The following is a 19524-nucleotide window of genomic DNA, read 5'->3' on the forward strand; positions in this document are numbered from 1 at the left end:
TCTACTTAACTAGAGCTGAGGACCGGCGTCTGAGAGCAGCGTCTGTGTGCTGGGAACTAAAGTAACAGGATGTCCTAATCAGCTCAACCTGCCATAAAAGAATATCACAGACCGGGTGGATTAAACAAAAGAAATTAATTTTCTTAAAGTTCTGGTGACTGGAAGTCTGTCATCAAAGTGCAAGCAGAGTTGTCTTGTCTTGAGGTCTTTCTCCTTGGCTGGTAGATGGCTGCCTTCTTGTGCCTTCACATGATCTTTTGTCTGTGCGCAAGTGGAGGGAGAGAGAATTCTGGTGTCTCTTCCTCTTTTTATTCTCCTTTCTTTCTTTCTTTCTTTCTTTCTTTCTTTCTTTCTTTCTTTCTTTCTTTCTTTCTTTCTTTTCTTCCTTCCTTCCTTCCTTCCTTCTCTTTCTTGTAATCTCTATCCCCAACGGAGGGCTTGAGATCAAGAGTCGCATGCTCATGCTCTATCAACTGAGACAGCCAGGCACCTCTCTTCCTTTTTTTAAAAGGACACTAGTTCTACAGGATTGTGGTTACACTTACGACAGCATTTATCCTGGTCACCTCCATAAAGGTCCTGTCTCCAAATGTAGTCATCTTGGGGTTAGGGTTTCAATATATACATTTGGAGTTGGTGAGATGGGGACACAAACATTCAGTCCATAACACAAGAGATCTGGGATTGTTCTACAGAGTCTTTGAGAGAAAGATACCATAACATTGATTTGCTATCATCCCTTCCTAGACCATAAGTCCCATGGGGACAGGAAGAGTGTCTGACTTGTGTACTACGGTACCCCTAGCACTTACTGCAGTGCCTGTTAGTACAAATATTTGTTCCACTAGTGCATTAATGAATGTGGTGACTGGAGAGTGGGGTGGAAGGGAGGTTGTCTCAGTGATCTGATAAGTGAGGTACCAAGTGCCTGAACCTGGTGGTGGTGGAAATAAAGTGAAAGGGTGACAGTGAGTAAAAATAAGCATTGACAATAAGAAGATGGGATAAAAGGGAGTGGAGGGAATAATCATAGATGTGATTATGTGACATGATGATCACTGTCCTATTAGGTAGAGAAATTGAGAGACTTTATTACTGTGAATCCTCATTTTGAACTGAGATGCCTCTTAGGACTTGCTAACAGTTTGTAAAACTGAAAGTTCTCGTTCCTTCTCCCAGATGTCTCCTAAGGTTTCCCTGAAGGCCGTGTGATTCCTTTCTCTTCAAGCAACATTTAGAGCTTCTATTTTCTGACTTAGCACTCTCACCCAATTTTAGCAGCCCAGAGAGATCAGCAAGACTGGAAATACACATTTCTTCTCCTCTTTTAATAATACTACTTCTAGCTTTACTGCCTTTTATCTGTGGTAGCCACAGTAGAAATAGAAATTATAGTCATAGTGGGCATCACAGTGAAATAAAATTTCTAATCAGGCGTATTCTTCATTTTAAGATGATTCCTCTCCTCCTGACTGATTCCTTGTCTTTGTAATTTTAATAGCAATGACTCACAACTTCCTTTCTCGGCCTGTTCTCTAGCTGAGTTATTTGTGAGTGGAGATTTGCATTGAATAGCAATCTGCTTTCTGAAATTGCTGATAGTTACAACAGCTTCAGTTTATACGAGAAGCTTTTTGAACATGTCCATTCCCTCTTCCGAACAAACTATTCTTAGTCAACTTTAAAACTGAAACTCAACAGGTTGTTAAATATAGAATTAGAGTAATTTGTTTACATCTGCTAAGAGTATTTAGCAACAGGACATAATTGTTTATCTCAAATAATTGAAACTCATTCTTCTAGCTTTTGCTCAAATTGCACCAAAAGTAAAATGTTTCGGCGTACTCCCGTAAGAGTTTATGTTCATTTTCTTTATGAGTAAACAGCAATGTGTATAACTTTTAGGATAGAGTTTGTTCACTGGATGTGGATTTTTATAGTTAGCCAATAAAATGAGCACTTTGAACTATTAGATGATGTCAATGCCCATCAATTTTAGCGAAGTTATCCTCTTTGTACAACAATTTGTACCATTCTTTGAATGTTTTATGGCTCCTTGACTTAAATACTCTGCAACAACTAGTGCACATGAAATAGCAATGAGTCACTGAAAGCAAGCATTCTAAATGTAATAAAATTGAGGGGCACCTGTGTGGCTCAGTTGGTTGGGCACCCAACTTTGACTCAGGTCATGACCTTGCAGTCCACTGTCTGTGGGTTTGAGCCCCGCTGTGTTGACAGCTCAGAGCCTGGAGCCTGCTTTGGATTCTGTGTCACCCTCTTTCTGCCCCTCCTCCACTCATGCTCTGTCTCTTTCTCTCTCAAAATAATAAATAAACATTAAAAAATTGAAAAATAAATATAATATGAATGAAATTGTAAGGTGTTTCAATTAGGATCCAGATTAATTTGTTTTAACAAAGGCTTACAGAGGTTTAAACAATATATAATTTTATTTTTTGCTTAACAGTCTGATTTATTTCACACATAATATTGGTATGTTGGCTCCCTCCATACTGCAGTCCCTTAAATATTAGCTCTGTCTGCTTGTTCCTAGGTGGCTTGCCAAGTTCTAGGCACCAAGATGGCAGAAGAAAGATATGTTTTCCACTTAAGGAGCACAACTCAGAAATTGCCACCTCTGCTCACATTCTACTGGTCAGAAATTAGTCAGATAGCTACACTTAGCCACAAGGGAGGGTGGGACATATGCTCAGCTGGAACCTAGGATTCTATTCCCTTAAGGAATATAGAAAGGTAGATATGACATGCCAAAAGTGTGACTCTTCAGTCTCCAATGAATGCTCATTGTACTAAGCTGGTTGACTGTGGATTCAACTGTGAAGGAAAGAAAGAGGCAAGACCATGCATCATTAGCAAAACATTGAAAGTATGTTGTCAAAAACCAAGTCTAAAAGATATAGTATAATTAGCTATTTTATAAAACTTATGGGTCACAGTAATTGAAGCTCTCCTTATAACTTGCAAGTTTATGGTTTGATTTTCAAAGATCTGGCCTTTGAATTTATTTAGAATAACACACTTATTCAACCTTCAAATGTACTTTTGAGTTTGTGTACAAGGAAGACTTGGTCATCAGGCATCATCAGTTTCTACTTTAACCAGAGCTGCTCTCAAGGGAAGCAGCATTTTCTAGTATCCCGTTCTGGTGTGGCGCTGTCAATCTGCCTGGAGAAAGGAACAAGAGCACAGCCTGAGAGCAAGGGAAGTGTTAGAAAGCATAGGTTCTGGTAGACTGGAGAACAAGATTAATGAAAGAGTCAGGGACTCCACTTTAGAAGGGAGAAGAGTCACATGATACTCTTCTGCTCTGGTCCATTTGAGGGCCTCAGAACCTCAGCAAGTGGTGAGGGAATGACTGGGGTGGCCATCTTGTTCAACACCAGAGCCACAATGGCTTGAGGTGTTTAATCCCAGACCAGAACTAAATAGCCATACACGTGGGGTTCTTTGAGGAGTCCTCCAAGTCCCCCCCGCCTCTATTTTATATTTCATTTAGTAGTCTACTATGCCCTTAGGGACACTAACAAATATGAAATACTACAGCTTCCTTTGGCTCTAGTGGCATGAATTTGCTACCACTAAAAACAATCCTTCAAGTTAAATAATAAAAGTGAAGACATTGTCTCTGAAAGCTACCGTCTATTATATTTTTGGGAGGGCAAGAGAGCGGCATATTGTATCACCAGTTTTCTTTAGCTCATAATCATTTATAACTGACATATTTATTTGATCAACTGTTTGCCACATTGGGATTAAGAGAAGTTTGAATAAGTATGCCAGAAACTGTACAGTGTGACTAACTGGGGGCTGTTTTGCGGGGGACAAGCTGAGGAGGGCAGGGCCTGGGAATTACATTGTACAGAGGCAGGTACCTTGTGACTATGGAGCAGAAAAGTAGGGGTGGCACACAAGTTTCATCCAGTGAAACATATTCTCCAAGGCTGCTCCTGCTCTGACATCTTCTAGGCTTAGGGTGTTTGGATTGGACACAACATACATTATTATGCTTGTCCCATTCACTGTGGCTTAGTAAATGGAATATTTTTTATCTTAATTTTTTCATAATTTATTCATAATTTTTTAGCTTCTAATACCACTGCAGTTTCAATCCTTTGATCTTTAAATAGATATATTATGATGAATTATAAATTTGGGTTAGAGCTTTTTCACTATAACTTTGATGAGGTTAGCTTATCTCTATGAGAGGCCTATATCTTATGAATGGTACAGATCCTTAATGATATGTCTCTTTATCTAACCCAAACAAGTTTAAAAAAATAACCACATTTCCTCATGTATAAATGTTTTTATAAGCCTTTATGGGATTAAAGATAGTACCTTTAATAATGGATGAGAAGCTATCAATCAATGGGAAATGCACTGCACGTAGATTCAGAGGTCCTAGGTTGTTGTTACGGGTCCTGCTGAAATGATTTTGGAATATTTTTAATCAACTAGATACCTGGTTAAAAACTTACAATGAGAAATACACCCTCCCCATAATCAGAACAGTCATATCTACTGACTATGGGTCTAATCCCAGTGTTAGGGTATTGGGAAATAAGTATACTATTACTTCTGATGTAATTTCTCATGATCTTAATTCATCTTCTATGATATTAGAGGTTTGGATAACCTTTAAAGTTCCTTTCAATTCTAAAAACTCCTAGTGCATGGTCTGCATCATGGAAAAGGGAAGCCCAACCCAGAACTCGGAAAGTAGATGGGTTCAGTAACAGGTACTATGGTAAACACTCACCGTGCATTATTTTTTTTAATCCTCACAATTCATGAGGTAGGTATTATTATCATCTCCTTTTTATAGGTACAGAAACTGAGAATTATAGGTGTTAAGGAACTTGCCCAATATCCTACAACTAATGAGAGGTAGAGTTGAGATTTTGAATATAAGTATATGGGACTCCAGAGTTTGGGGGCTGAAGACTGTGCTTCTTTTTTTTTTAATTTTTAAAAATTTTTAATGTTTATTTATGTTTGAGAGAGAGAGACAGACAGAGTACAAGCAGGGGAGGGACAGAGAGAGAGGGAGACACAGAATCCGAAACAGGCTTGAGCTGTCATCACAGAGCCCGATGCAGGGCTCGAACTCACAAGTTGTGAGATCATGACCTGAGCCAAAGTCAGACACCTAACCAATTGAGCCACCCAGGCATCCCATTAGACTGTGCTTCTTCTTAACTATTATGTAGTAGCAGTTTTGAGGAATGTTTAACTACCCAAAAGCAATAAACAGTATGATCAACAATTTTTACTCTATAACAAATGATGTAGCAGCAATATCTCTCTAGATATTTTCTATATACCTATTATTGTAAGTTTATAAGATTTGACAACTGAAAGGGTAAAGTGACCTTTGAATACAAATAGCAAAATAAAGTCAGATTAAATACTTTTCCTTCAAATCTAATGAAATGAACAGAAGTAGTGAAAAAACAAAACAAGGCAACAATCCATGAACGAACAAAGGAGAACACCTTTCCAGCATAAACTTGAGTGTAAACTTCAGAGTGATGGCTAAGGCAAGTGACAAGTTGTGCTGTGGCTCCTTTCTTCACACCTACTTGCCAGGAGCAGTACTGAGAACTCTGAGCATTTGTATTAGTGTCATCCACTGTGGACAGAAGCAGTCTGAGGAAGTAAGTAGGTAGCCCTGGTAAGTAAAGGGAAACGTTTCAAGTGTAACTGACCCGACTTCCCTCCATGGGGCCTTGACAAGGGCAGGAAGGGCTTCTATAGCTTCTGATTCTCCAGGCCCCTGGAGTGGGGTGGGGGTAGGATGAATGAGAGGCTTATCTCCACAGCTGGGTGGGGGGGGCCACTGGTATAAGATGTTTAACTGGACTCCAAAGGAGAAATTAGAGGCTCCCCCTACCTAGTATGGGTCTGCCCTCACTCACATGCCTCCCATCACGCCCTCAGCTAAAGATACGTGGATTGAAAGCAACTCCAATACATTGAACTAGCTCCATATGGGGCAGACAAACTGGTCCTAAATAAAGTGGAAGCCTTATACCAGACCAAATAAGAAGTTAGGACAGAGCTAGCTAATGAAAATGAAAATGAAAAAAAAAAAAAAAAATGGCATGGCAGTACGTAAACACCTTAAAAAGATGAAAGAGAAGGAAAAGAAAAATGAGAGAAAGAACATGATACAAAAAGATATGTTTTAAGGGGGAGAATGGTTTTTAAAATAATAAAAATACAGCTTTTTCAAATAAACAAGATTCCCCAAGAGAGCTTTAAGGTACAGAATCACTTTATGATACCATAATTCTATAAAACTAAGGCCCTAAAATGAGATAATAAAATAACAGAAAGAACTCAACAGGGACATTTCATAGCTAAGAAAACTAGTTGCTACTTCAATTTTTTTTTTTTAATGTTTTTTTTTATTTATTTCTAGGAGAGAGAGAGAGACAGCGTGAGCAGGGGAGGGTCAGAGAGAGAGGGAGTCACAGGCTGAAACAGGCTCCAGGCTCCGAGCTGGCAGTCAGCACAGAGCCCGATGCGGGGCTCGAACCCACGAACCGCGAGATCATGACCCAAGCGAAAGTCGGACGCTTAACCGACTAAGCCACCCAGGCGCCCCAACTAGTTGCTACTTCAAAGAGCACTGTGAAAGATCTAGTAAATTATTTAGGAAGAACAAGGAAACAAGAGAGACAGTGGTTGAAAATAAAATTAGTGGAATGGAGGAAATGCGTGAAATAATCAGTGAATGCAGAGAAAAGGGGCAATGAAATTAACTTACATAGAAGGCAAGCAGTATGGAGGACAGAGATCCACCAACACAGACAACAAATGGAATAGGAAAGCTCGTTAGAATATGTAATAAAAGAAACTTTCCCTGAAATTAACCAATGAAATCTTTAGCTATAAGAGCACTCAATATGCTAGAAAAAATTGATACGGCACAATAAACATGCAGACATACTTTGGTTAAGTTATTGAAATTAACAAATAAGAAAAGAAATCTTTAGCTATTCAGGAAGAAAAAAGAAGTCAGCTATGAGCAAAAATTAGGATTGCATTAGACTTCTCAGCAATATTCAAAGCCAGAACATGATGGAATACTATTTATAGACTTCTGAGGACAAGAAATTGTGGGACCCAGTCAAAACTTGTTTGGTTATAAAGTCAGCAAGCAGGCTTTCTCAAACACGGAAAAATACTTGGAAAGTAGTGTTTACAATCTGGTGTGTAAGAGATACAAAATCTGAGAGACTTTCTTGGGAAAACAAAACAAAACAAAACAAAATAAAACACATTTGACATTGAAATCCTGCCACAGAAATGAATGAAGATCAAGAATTTAGGATTGGATCCATTTTTAAAAAGGACAAAGGTGAAGTAGGAGTATTGCAGTTACAGATCACAATGTGATGGTTTATAACCTGGCAAAGTAAAAAATATAAGCAATGAAAAATAGAACAGGGAAAAGTTTAAGTGGGAGGAATAACCAAAGTGTATCACTTCATCATTCAGAGCAGAGTCAATTCATAGTGTCTCAAAGTAAACCACATAGTTAAAAAACAAACAAACAATGAAAGAGCAGCATCATTTCCAAGGCTTTGATTTTTATAATCTCTTTGCTTAACCTAAGAGCCAGCAAGCATATATGTGCCAGATTCACTTGCAGCTGTGTTTTGGTTTTGTAAGGTCACTTAAGTGTTTTTAACTATTTAAAAATATGAATGTTTTTAGGTGGGGAGTGAACTTGCCGGTTAACCCCTATTTTCTGTCTCATGTCATCCTTTTAGGGATCGGCCTGTGGAGGACTCTTTAGGAACTGAAATCTCTTGTGGAAGAATTATGTACCTGAACTTCAGTAATCACTAGTATAAGATGAAATAGTAATTGATCAATAGTAATTGATCAATAGATCTATTCCTCTCATTCGTTTTGTACAACAAGGTATTTTTCTCTGGCACAACAAATGGTATTTTCCCATATGTTCTAATGACAGAAACCCGTCTCTTGGCAAAGCACTGATTCCTTAACTTGGCTACCACCAGGCAGTGACTTCATTGGCAATCAGAAGTGATACAGAGTACTTTCCTGAAAGATTCCTTTTACCACATAGGAACACTTGAGGGAAGCTTCTCCTTAGGCACATCTTTCTTATTCTATTTAAAGCCTCAGGGCTTAGCTGTTGTCACCTGCTAGCTATTTCTTTGGGTCAGTTTTAACTTTCAGCCCTTTAAATAGAGTGCAGATTGGGACTGAAAAGGAGCCAGAAGGAACAGCTGATTGGCTGTGAAGTCCCCGTGGGGAGGTTCTGACACCGGCCTTAGAGGCTGAGCCGGTCATTCTAAGAAAAACTGCGTGGGTGGCCCCAGGGGCTGCTCTGATGGCTTTAGGACGGGCATCTGATGGACACTGGAAGGACTCCAGCAGGAGACTAGAGGGCGGGTGCTACAAAAACCCAGCAAGATTCTTTTTTTTTTTTTTAAATGTTTTATTTATTTCTAGGAGAAAGAGAGACACAGCGTGAGCAGGGGAGGGTCAGAGAGAGAGGGAGTCACAGACTCCGAAACAGGCTCCAGGCTCCGAGCTGGCAGTCAGCACAGAGCCCGACGCGGGGCTCGAACCCACGAACCGCGAGATCATGACCTAAGCGAAAGTCGGACGCTCAACCGACTAAGCCACCCAGAGGCCCCAAAAACCCAGCAAGATCCTTAAGTGCTTCCACATCCAGGTGCCAGGTCACCTCTTCAGCCATTTGCTGATGGCAAAAGGCACGACCTCAGAAAGGCAAAACTAGGCTTTTATTTAAATTAAGTCCTACATTAATCAAGAGAGAGATGCCTCTCACTCTTAGATTTTTAATTTATAGATATTCCCATATTTAGAAGGTGTTCCATAAGAGAGGATAAAGGCTGGACGGTTTAACGGTGGCAATGAGAATGGGGGGGGTGGGCTTGTGGGGAGAGTTTGTACCTACCTGCTCCCCTCCCTGTTCTCATGGCTGCCATCATGTAGTCAGGCCACAGGAAAGGAAGAACCAGGGTTTGTTTCCTGAGTGGATGTGGGAACAGAGAAAGAATCAAGCTCCATAACTTCAACAGCAGGTAACACAAACCATGGACAAGTTGAGGGTTTTATACACGTAACATAAGGTGTTCTCACTTGCACACTTACTGATTTGGTAGTTAATACCATTGCAGTCAGAGCATTTCCTTTAGTGAGAAGACATTTCTCTGTCTTAGCAGTGCTTCCAATGACAATTCTCTTAGGATAACCTCCGAAAGCCCCGGACAGATTACCAACTGCAGATGGACCCCTTGTACATAGCATTTTTCTTATGGAAAAGAGTTCATGAATGTGTGTGAAGCTGATCACCATTAACCTATTGACTTACTCCAAAGTTTAGCACTCAGAAAAGTAAATTGTTTGCTACTAAAATATTTCAGGTGGGGCGCCTGGGTGGCTCAGTCGGTTAAGCTTCCGACTTTCGCTTAGGTCATGATCTCACGGTTCGTGGGTTCGAGCCCCGCGTCGGGCTCTGTGCTGACTGCCAGCTCGGAGCCTGGAGCCTATTTCAGTCTGTATCTCCCTCTCTCTCTGACCCTCCCCTGCTCACACTGTCTCTCTCTCTCTCTCTCTCTCTCTCTCTCTTTCTCTCTCTCTCCTAGAAATAAATAAAAATATTTAAAAAAATAAAATAAAATATTTCAGGTATATAGAGCCACGGATGTGTACTTTTTCACCCTTTGCATGGAGATTGTTACCCTCATTCTGTATGCCATTCTGTAATGTCCTTCGAGTTTGGTTGAATTTAGTTGAGTTTGGTTGTCCCTGGGGGTGATTGTATGAGAAAAAAACAGCCCCTTTCCTTCTGTGTCTCCTTTACCACTCACACAGAACACTTCACTTCTGACACTTCTTCTTTGTAAATGCTTATTTATTTATTTTGAGAGAGACAGAGAGAAATCGTGTGTGGGGAAAGGGCAGAGAGGGTGAGAGAATCCCAAGCGCAGCGCCCATCATGGGGCTCAAACCAACGAACCTCGAGATCATGATCTGAGCCGAAACTGAGAGTCCATTGCTTAACCAACTGAGCCACTCAGGCACCTGCATTTCTGACATTTATGGTCACCAATGTGTGGGAGTTTTCTCCCGCCAAGCACTTCTCTGCAGCATCAGCTGGGTGTTTCCTTAATTCTGGCACTATCTTCCTGAAAATAGAATCAGCTCCCATAGGTTAGGGACTCAGTCCCATAAAGCTGCTCCCCACTTCAAATGCCAATCACAGGTAGTAGGTGTCTAGGCCATCCATAACTTGTGTCTGATGTGGCTACACATTGGAGGTTTCCATGACCTCATCTTCCTTGGATTTGACTATTTGCTAGATTGGCTCACAGACCTCAGAGAAACACTTAACTTACACTCACCAGTTTATTAAGGAATATGGTAAGGGATAAGCAGCCAGATATAGAGAGACATAGGGCGAAGTCTGGGACTGTCCCGAGCTCAGGACTTTCTATCCTCATGGAGCTAGAGCGCGTCACCCTCCCGGTATATGGATTTGTTCACCAATCCAGAAACTCACTGAATCCCATACTCTTTAGGATTTATGGAGTCCTCATCACGTAAGCATGGTCAATCATTAACCGCATTTCCAGCCCTTCTCCCCTCTCTAGAGAAGTGTGTGTGGTGGGGAGTAGAGTTGAAAATTTCAAGCCTCTAATCATGGCTTGGTCTTCCTGGTGAGCAGGCCCTACCCAGGAGCCACCCAGAGTCACCTCATGAGAACAAAAGATACTGGTAGTCCCCTTACTACTTAGGAATCCACAAGGGTTTTAGGAGCTCTGTGCCAGAAACTGGGAGCAGAGATCGATATGTGTATTTTTTATGATCTCACAGTGGTATTGTGTGTGGAAAGGACTGCCCACATTTGTTGTATGTAATTAATGTCCGACTTATAAAAATTATAAATTGGAAATATTTTTTTTTCTTAAGCTGCTAATTCCAACTTGTTATTTTATTAAGAAACCTGGTGAATTTTTGTAAAAATAAAGAAAAATGACATTTCCTTGCTTTTAAAATCAATGCTCCATTAATTTATAAATTCAACAGATTAAACTCCCCCAAATAAGACTAGTTTGTTGGGTTTCCTTAAACATTTTGCACTATTATTACAAGTTTAATGCGATAGCATCAGATCTATGATGCCATTGGTCGTAAGTGCACCATTATTTTATGTATTTCCACAGAAGGAAAAACGCTGCCAATGCTGCCTTATCACAAGGATCATAAGACACACTCAGGTTGCCAATTTGTTAAAATGAGGAGAAAAAAGTGCATTTTAAAATTGGCAAACGATGGCATATGTATGTGAATATCTCAACGTGCAAAAGTGGGGCATTTTGCTTTGTTTGGTTTGAATCAAGCAAAATCTTTCTAAGCATTTAATAGCAACTCTTATAAATCTAAATACATTTAAATACATTTAAATATAAATCTAATACATATAAATCTAAATACATACACATAGTATGGAATGGTTATTTGAAACCCCCCCTCCCCCATTCATATGTTGAAATCCTAAATCCCAAGGTGATGGTATTGGGTGGGCCTTTGTTAGGTGATTAGGTGAATGGGATTGAATGAATGGGTTTGGTTCTTTTATAAAAGAGGCTAGAGAGAGAGACACACACCCCCCTTCTACCATGTAAGGACACAGAAAAAAAATGGCTATCTATGAGCCAGGAAGTGGGCTGTCACCAGGCACTGAATTTGTTGGTGACTTGATCCTGGGCTTCCCAGCCTCCAGAACTGTGAGAAATACATTTCTGGGGGCACCTGGGTGTCTTAGTCCATTAAGCATCTGGCTCTTGATTTCAGCTCAGGTCATGATCTCACGTTTCGTGGGATGGAGGCCCATGTTGGGCTCTGTGCTGACAGTGTGGAGCCTACTTGGAATTCTCCCTTTCCCTCTCTCTCTGCCCCTCCCTTGCTCTCTCTCTCTCAAAATAAAGAAAAAATAAACAAATAAATAAACATTAAAAAAAGAAATACATTTCTGCTGTTTATAAGCAATCCAGTATATGATATTTTTGTGTTAGCACCCTGAATGGACTAAGACAATACAGATTTCTTTTTTAAAAACACTTTTTAAAAAATGTTTATTCATTTTTGAGGACAGAGAGAGATAGAGCATGAGTGGAGGAGGGGTAGAGAGAAAGGGAGACACAGAATCTGAAGCAGACTCCAGGCTCCAAACTGTAGGCACAGAGCCGGATGCAGGGCTCGAACTCACTAACTGTGAGATCATGACCTCAGCTGAAATCAGAAGCTTAACTGACTGAGCCACCCAGGCGCCCCAGACAATAAATGTTTCTACGTGTAGTATATCTTAAGTCTTCAAATACTTCTTGTAAATGTAATTAAATTTAGTTACACATTCTAAAATAAGAGGAAAAATGAAAATTTCAATAAATAATAGAGTTAGTATAACAATTTCTATAATATATCAGATTGTCTTAAGCATTTTCAAACACCTTAAATTCAAACACACAAAGAATTTATTGATTGTTTATAAAGCTTATTCCCAAACTTAACACAAAAGAATGAATAATGGATTTGGTTACTTACCATTCTTGTTCTTATTTCAGTGTCTTCTTAGTGTTACAGAGTCATTTGTCCAATGAACAGATTTACCATCTCAGTTGGGTTGAGGTTACTGGTTCTTAACCCCCACCCTGCAATTGGGTTATGAATTAGATCGGTTGTTCTCAAACTTTCTGGTGTCAGGATCCTTTTATACTACTAAAAACTATTGAGAACTGCAGAAAACTTTTGCTTATGTAGTTATAACTATTGGTATTTACTATAATCGAAATTAAATCTGAGAAATTAAAAAAATATTTTTCTTGCTTCATTTAAAAAACAATATTAAACCCATTACATTTTAACATAAAGAGTGCATTTTTATGGGAAGGAGCCCCTGTTTTTTTCCAAAGCAAAGAAATTTTAAAAAATTAAAATGGCATTATTTTTACAATTTTGCAAATATTTTCCTGGCATATCCCACTGTATACTAGTGAGAGAATGAGAGAGAAAAAGGCAAATAATTTGGTAGTAGTATTATGAAATAAGTTGGCCTAATGGAGCCCCTTGAAAGGATCTTAGATACTCCCAGGAACCTCTGGACCACACTTTGAGAACCACTGTGTTAGATATTAATGAGTTAGATGATCAAGCCAGGACTTGAGTGCTACACACCAGGATAATTCTACCACAGCCACAGGTTAACTTGCTGAGGTTCCTTTGACAGTTGACTTGTCTGCTGTGTCAGTGGGGGGAAGGGAGTGGTGAGGGGCAAGTCTACGCCTTTCATCATGTGTCCCCTAGGCAACTTTTAGATTTCATCCTTAATTATTTTTTCAACTTTTTATCATCTGATTTAGGAAGATGGAAAGCTTTTTACTGTATGATTGGGACTCACTGAACTCTGCACTATTTCACTTACATCTTTATATTCCCCTTTGTTTTCTAGTTAGACTGTACGTCATTTTTTACATTTTTCTTTTCTGCCACTTGACCGCAATTCTTTAGGCAATCTGTTGCTAGGGCCCTGAGCCCAGTTCTCTTGCATGTAAGAGTCAAGCATCTGGACACCGCTTATGTTGTTTGTTTTCACAGAAGCTGGATGACCATTTGTTAGAGAAATTGTTGAAGTGGCTCCTTCACTAGGCAGGAAATTGGACTAGATCAATGATCTCAGAGTTCTTTCCATTTGAAGAATCTAATGAGCATTGGTGGTTCAGTGGTAGAATTCTCATTTGAAGATTCTCTGCTCCTACTGCGTTCTCTCTGCAACTCTGAAAAACTGTGGGCTGCTCTGAGGATCACTGGAGGTCATGACCACTGCTTTCTTTTTTCATGTTCAGTCCCTCCTTTTTTCCTTCGTTAAAGAGACTCCATTGTGTTAGAACGTTACTGTGTCCAGTTAAAAAGACATCATTCCCTGGATTCTTTGCAACCAGGGATGGTCTTGTGACCTTGTTCAGGCCCCCTCTAGTTACAAATGCTCCAGAGATTCTGGAATGGAATATACAGAATGAGATGTAAGCAAAAGGCCACATGATGGTGGTTCTGGGAGAGTGGTTATTTCCCTTATAAAAAAGAACTGCACTTAGAAAATAAGTGTCTTTTTACTTCTACTTGTCTGGAACACAGATGTAATACCTGGAGGTGGTGTTGGGGGGTCTCCTTATGCCCATAAGGAAGAAAGCCACATCCTGAAGATTGATGAGCAGGAAGCCAAAGGAAGCTGAGGCCTTGAGAACTTTCTCAAGTAAACGCCTGAGGCCCGGTCTGCCTCCTTCTCGACTTCTTGGTATATGAGTAAGAGAATCCTCTGTAAGGCACTATAATCGAGTTTCTGTCACAGCAGGATACATTTCATCTTAGTTGCCCAGTACATTCACTAGTTGTGGCAGCTAGTCCCTTAGTTTGTCATCTGACCACATGGACATTCTTGATGAGGTTAATACCACGGTACAGTGCAAAAAAAAAAAAAAAAAAAAACCCAAAACCAAAACCAAAAAACAAAACAACCCCTGGCTTTGTATCACTGGCTAAGTGACCTGGGGCAAGTTCCTTAATCTCTTTTGAGTCTTAGTTTTCTCATCTATTGAATTGAGACTAAGATTTAATATCAGAAATTGGCAAATGCTACATGTCACGTCTGTTCCTCCATTTCCTGCCACGAGAACTGGCTTTTAAACATTTCCCAGAATACCCCTGGACGGAATATAGCCACTTTCAAAAGGCTATGGATCAGGACACAGTGAATCTGGTGGAGAGCAGGTATTAAAGTACTGGGTAATGAGGGCAGGAAAGCCTCTTGAACACTTGTCTTTAGTCATTTGCCAGGTGAGAGAGATTGCTGTGAGCAACGGAATAGAAGGATCCTGGGGGTGATAGGAGAGCCAAGCCAGGGTGAGGGTCTGAGAATCTCACAGAAGGATGTAATGTCCATTTCCCTATTATCCCAAGACTCTTCTTTCAAGTCCCTTCTCTGTGTGGGTACTTCTGTGTGTCACACAGAGAAACATAACCAAAATAGAATCTCTTCTCTTGGTGACACAAACATGCATACAAATGATTACGATGTAATGTGGGAAAAAGTAATAAAAATCTGTGCACACACATTTTTGGTGAAGTGGCAATTTGTCATAACTACTGTGAATGGTAACCCTTTTGGTGCTTCACCGATCTCCTGAGGGGAAAACTCTTTTATTAGGATGGATTATGTTAATAAATCAAGGGTCAGGCTGCACAACATTGTCATTGTGCTGCCTCAAGCCGTGGTGTAAATGTACACAGACCCTTGCAACATCTGTTTGTCCAGGCAGGTTGGTTAAGAGGGGCAGCTTTACTCTTTGACTTTCTGTCCCTTTTCAGGAGCCCGCATGTTTTTCAGTGTTCTCTGAGGGTCATCAAAGGGGAAAGGATCTGGCGTGTCACGTAACATTGATCGACACGTGCTTATCCCTACTGTGGACTGTTTCCATCACTGTGTTACTCGAACACATTTTTAGTCTCATCTTTTCTGAGGTATAATTGACCTAACATATTAGTTTCCAGTGACCACACAATGATCTTGTATTTGTATGTATTGTGAAATGATCACTACAGGAAAGTCTCCTTAACTCACCATACATAGTGGCAATTGTTTTTCTCGTGATGAGAACTATTAAGATTTACTCTCAGAAACTTTCAGGGGTCAGTTGGTTAAGCATCTGACTTCAGCTTCGGCCCAGGTCACAATCTCACAGTTTGTGGGTTCACACCCCGCATTGGGCTCTGTGCTGACCTCTCAGAGCCTGGAACCTGCTTCGGATTCTGTGTCTGCCTCTTTCTCTGCCCTTCCCCTGCTCATGCTCGCTCACGTGTGCGTGCTGTCTCTCTCTCCCTCTCTCTTTCCCCCTCTCAAAAATAAGTAATAAACAACAAAAAAACCTTTCAAATACGCAGTACAGTATTGCTTTTTTTTTTTAATGTTTTATTTATTTCTGAGAGGGAGAGAGAGAGACAGCGTGAGCAGGGGAAGGTCAGAGAGAGAGGGAGACACAGAATCTGAAACAGGCTCCAGGCTCTGAGCTAGCCATCAGCACAGAGCCGGACGTGGGGCTCGAACTCACTAACCGTGAGATCATGACCTGAGCCGAAGTTGGATGCTTAACCAACTGAGCCCCCCAGGCGCCGAAGTATTGTTAATTATAGTCTCTATGTTGTTTATTATATTCTATGACTCATTCTTTTTTTTTAAAGGATTTTTAAAAATGTTTTATTTATTTTTGAGACAGAGAAGGCGAGACAGAGACAGCGCAAGCAGGGAGGGGTAGAGAGAAAGGGAGACACAGAATCCAAAGCAGGCTCCAGGCTCTGAGCTGTCAGTACAGAGCCGGTGCGAGGCTCCATCTCATGAACTACGAGGTCATGACCTAAGCTAAAGTCAGATGCCACTCAGGTGCCCCAATGACTTATTCCTTTTATACCTGGGTTTGTACCTTTTGACCCTCTTCACCCAACAACACCACCCACCTCGGACAACCACCAACCTGTTCTCTGTATCTATGAGTTTGGTGTTCCTTGAGTACTTCAACATCTATTATCCCTCTGATTGTGTACAAAATATTGACACACTTTCTTTAGTAAAAAAAAAAAAATGATTAAAATAGAAAATCTACTGCAATAGTTTTTGATTCCTAATTTACTTATATTCACATTATTACATGTTTTCTAAATTTCTTAACAATTTCATTGTTCTTTCTTTTTAAAATTCCCTTGAGAATCTGTGTGGGTTTTTTTCCCCTAAGGTTTTTATTTTTTATGAGAGCATTTGCACTAAACAGTGATAGATTCTGAATTTTCTGTTCTCTCTCTCTTTCTCTCTCTCCCCCCTTACCTCTTATTACCATGTGACAGGCTTGAAATTCAGTAACACTGTGATAAAACAACTCTGGCTGTTTATCTTTCAAGATGGGGAAAGGGCTATTGAAAATCTATTCCACACTCACTTCCCTCATGAATCTGGTAAGATTTAAAATCCACCTTTTTTATGATCAAGTGTTTTATCTTTGGTGTCTGAAGGATCCTTGTGAATATTGTATCTTTGTTTCTCAGAAAAGAGTAAAGAATTAGGCTGGTCTCTTGCTGTATAAAAAGTGATTTCCTCCCAGAACAGAATGGTTAGGGGAGATAACGGTTTTCAACCTCAAAGCTATATATCCATGTCAGGCACTTAATGTCTGGGTTGTTAGATACAAGCAGAATGATAAAGATAGCCTCCCTGAGTTACATTCGGGGAGAAAGAGAGTACTGGCCTTAAATTAGACCAGGGAGGCTCTCCGGGCGAATTTTTAAAAACTTGGTAGTAAGTCATTCTGAGTTTGACTCATTCTGTTGCTGGAAAGTCCCCTTTACTATCTCGATGAGACACTTTAATTTCTTGGAAGTTGGGGATGAATTTGAAGTTGCCGTCACTTTTGAGTAACTGTACCTCGTGGCTCCGCAGGTACTACAGAAATGAACAAACTAGCCAGCGCTGGGGTCAGCCTGACCAGTGTGTGGCCAGCACTTCCCCGTCTTCCAGATGGACTTCCAGGTGGGCCAGGTGGCCACTGCTGGCACCTTCTGATGGCTGCTGGAACTGGATCAAACTTCATGCCTCTGGGGATCTAAGAAGCAGACTGTTCTCCATTGTCCAAATTTTTACATTCAAATTCATATTCCTGTAAGGACCACTTGTCTTTTTGCCTGTCTATATGTATCATGTCTGCTTTTTCATTCCTTGAAAGGCTCAGTAAATACTTTTTTTTTTTTTTGATAATGTGTTGGCTTCAGTAGGCTTTTATTATGAACAGGAGTAGAGATACGTTTTTCCTTGGCATAGCTTGCACAAGCTGTTGTTATCACTAATGAATTTTGCTACGCATTTTGGAGATTTAACATTAAAAAAATTTTTTTAATGTTTATTTATTTTTTGAGAGCGAGAGACAGAGCACAAGTGGGGGAGGGGGCAGAGAGAGAGGGAGACACAGAATCCGAAGCAGGATCCAGGCTCTGAGCTCTGAGCTGTCAGCACAGATGTGGGGCTCCAACCCATGAATCATGAGATCATGACCTGAGCTGAAGACCAATGCTTAATCGGCTGAGCCACCCAGGCGCCCTGAAGATTTAACATTTTTTAAATGACTGAAATCCGGATGTCACCTGTCCCTAAGGACAGCTTCTGTTTTCACTTCATGTAAACCAAGACATGGGACCATTATGAAGTAGTTCAGCACCATTCCAATGGTTCGGCACCATTATGAAGTCTTCAGAAAACTCACTTCCAGGGTGGTGGTTAATGTAGAGAATTTGAATCTTTGTTCTGGATGTGGAAACTCTAATATCTTCATTAACTTCTCTGCCTCAGTTTTCTTATCTCTAAAATGGACATGATAAAATAGTACCTACCTCACAAAGTTGTTATCCAGGTCAAATAGAAAAGTTCATATTAGGTGTTCAATGAATTGCAGCTGTTATTAGTGGGCAATACAGATTAAAAAAACTTTTTATTAATGGGGCACCTGGGTGGCTCAGTTGGTTAAGCGTCTGACTTTGGCTCAGGTCATGATCTCACGGTTTGTGGGTTCGAGCCCTGTGTCTGGCTCTGTGCTGACAGCTAGCTCAGAGCCTGGAGCCTGTTTCAGATTCTGTGTCTCCCTCTCTCTCTGATCCTCCCCTGCTCATGCTGTCTCTCTCTCTCTCTCTCTCTCAGAAATAAATAAAAAACATTTAAAAAAACTTTTTATTAAGGACAATTTCAAAGATGTATAAAAGTAGAAAGGAAAGTACAATGAAACCCCTTGTACTCATTTTTCAGCTTCAGTGATGATAGCTTTATGGCCAATCTGATCATCTTATTTCTTATTCCTTTCCCCAGGATTCGTTTGAAGCAAATCTCAGATTTTGTATCTTTTTACCTGTAAATATTTTAGTACACATTTCTAAAAGATGAAGAAAAGCCTCTTGTTTTTAAATAACTATAATACCATTATCACGCATTAAACTTAAGAAAAATTCTTTATCAAACCACTGTTCAATTTCCTAACTTTCTTATAAAGATCATACTTTTAAAAATCCGTTTACTTGTTTGAATCTGGATCCAATTAAGGTCCATACATTGTGATTATCAATCTATCTTAAATCTATCTTAAATCCTTTTTAATCCATAGTTTTTCTTACCTGCCTTTGTTTTTTCCCTATTGCAATTATGGGGAAAAAAACGGTTATCTGAATTTTGTTAATTACTCACCCATAGTGTGTAGCTTTTTAGCTTTGTCTCCTATGGTTCTTGCGAACTGATAGGTAGATCTGAAGGCTTTGTCAGATTCAGCTTTGAGTTTCCTGCAGGACCACTTTCATGGGCCATGTGGCCCTCCCATCCGGAGGTCTCTCTCTGTAATGCTAGCAGCCATT

General features: G+C 40.1%; 2 long non-coding RNA genes across 2 annotated transcripts in view; both read left to right on the forward strand.

Moving 5' to 3' along the window:
- Positions 1 to 19524, forward strand: part of LOC144218324 (uncharacterized) — a 70453-nt gene that overhangs the window by 14485 nt on the left and 36444 nt on the right. The window lies entirely within an intron of this gene.
- Positions 7892 to 18619, forward strand: LOC144218325 (uncharacterized). Its single transcript, XR_013331113.1, has 3 exons — positions 7892 to 7959; positions 16987 to 17094; positions 17576 to 18619. It is a non-coding gene; the product is annotated as an uncharacterized LOC144218325 (long non-coding RNA).

The sequence above is a fragment of the Crocuta crocuta genome, unplaced genomic scaffold (genome assembly GCF_008692635.1).
Source record: "Crocuta crocuta isolate KB4526 unplaced genomic scaffold, BGI_CrCroc_1.0 scaffold39, whole genome shotgun sequence".
NCBI classification, from domain to species: Eukaryota; Metazoa; Chordata; class Mammalia; order Carnivora; family Hyaenidae; genus Crocuta; species Crocuta crocuta.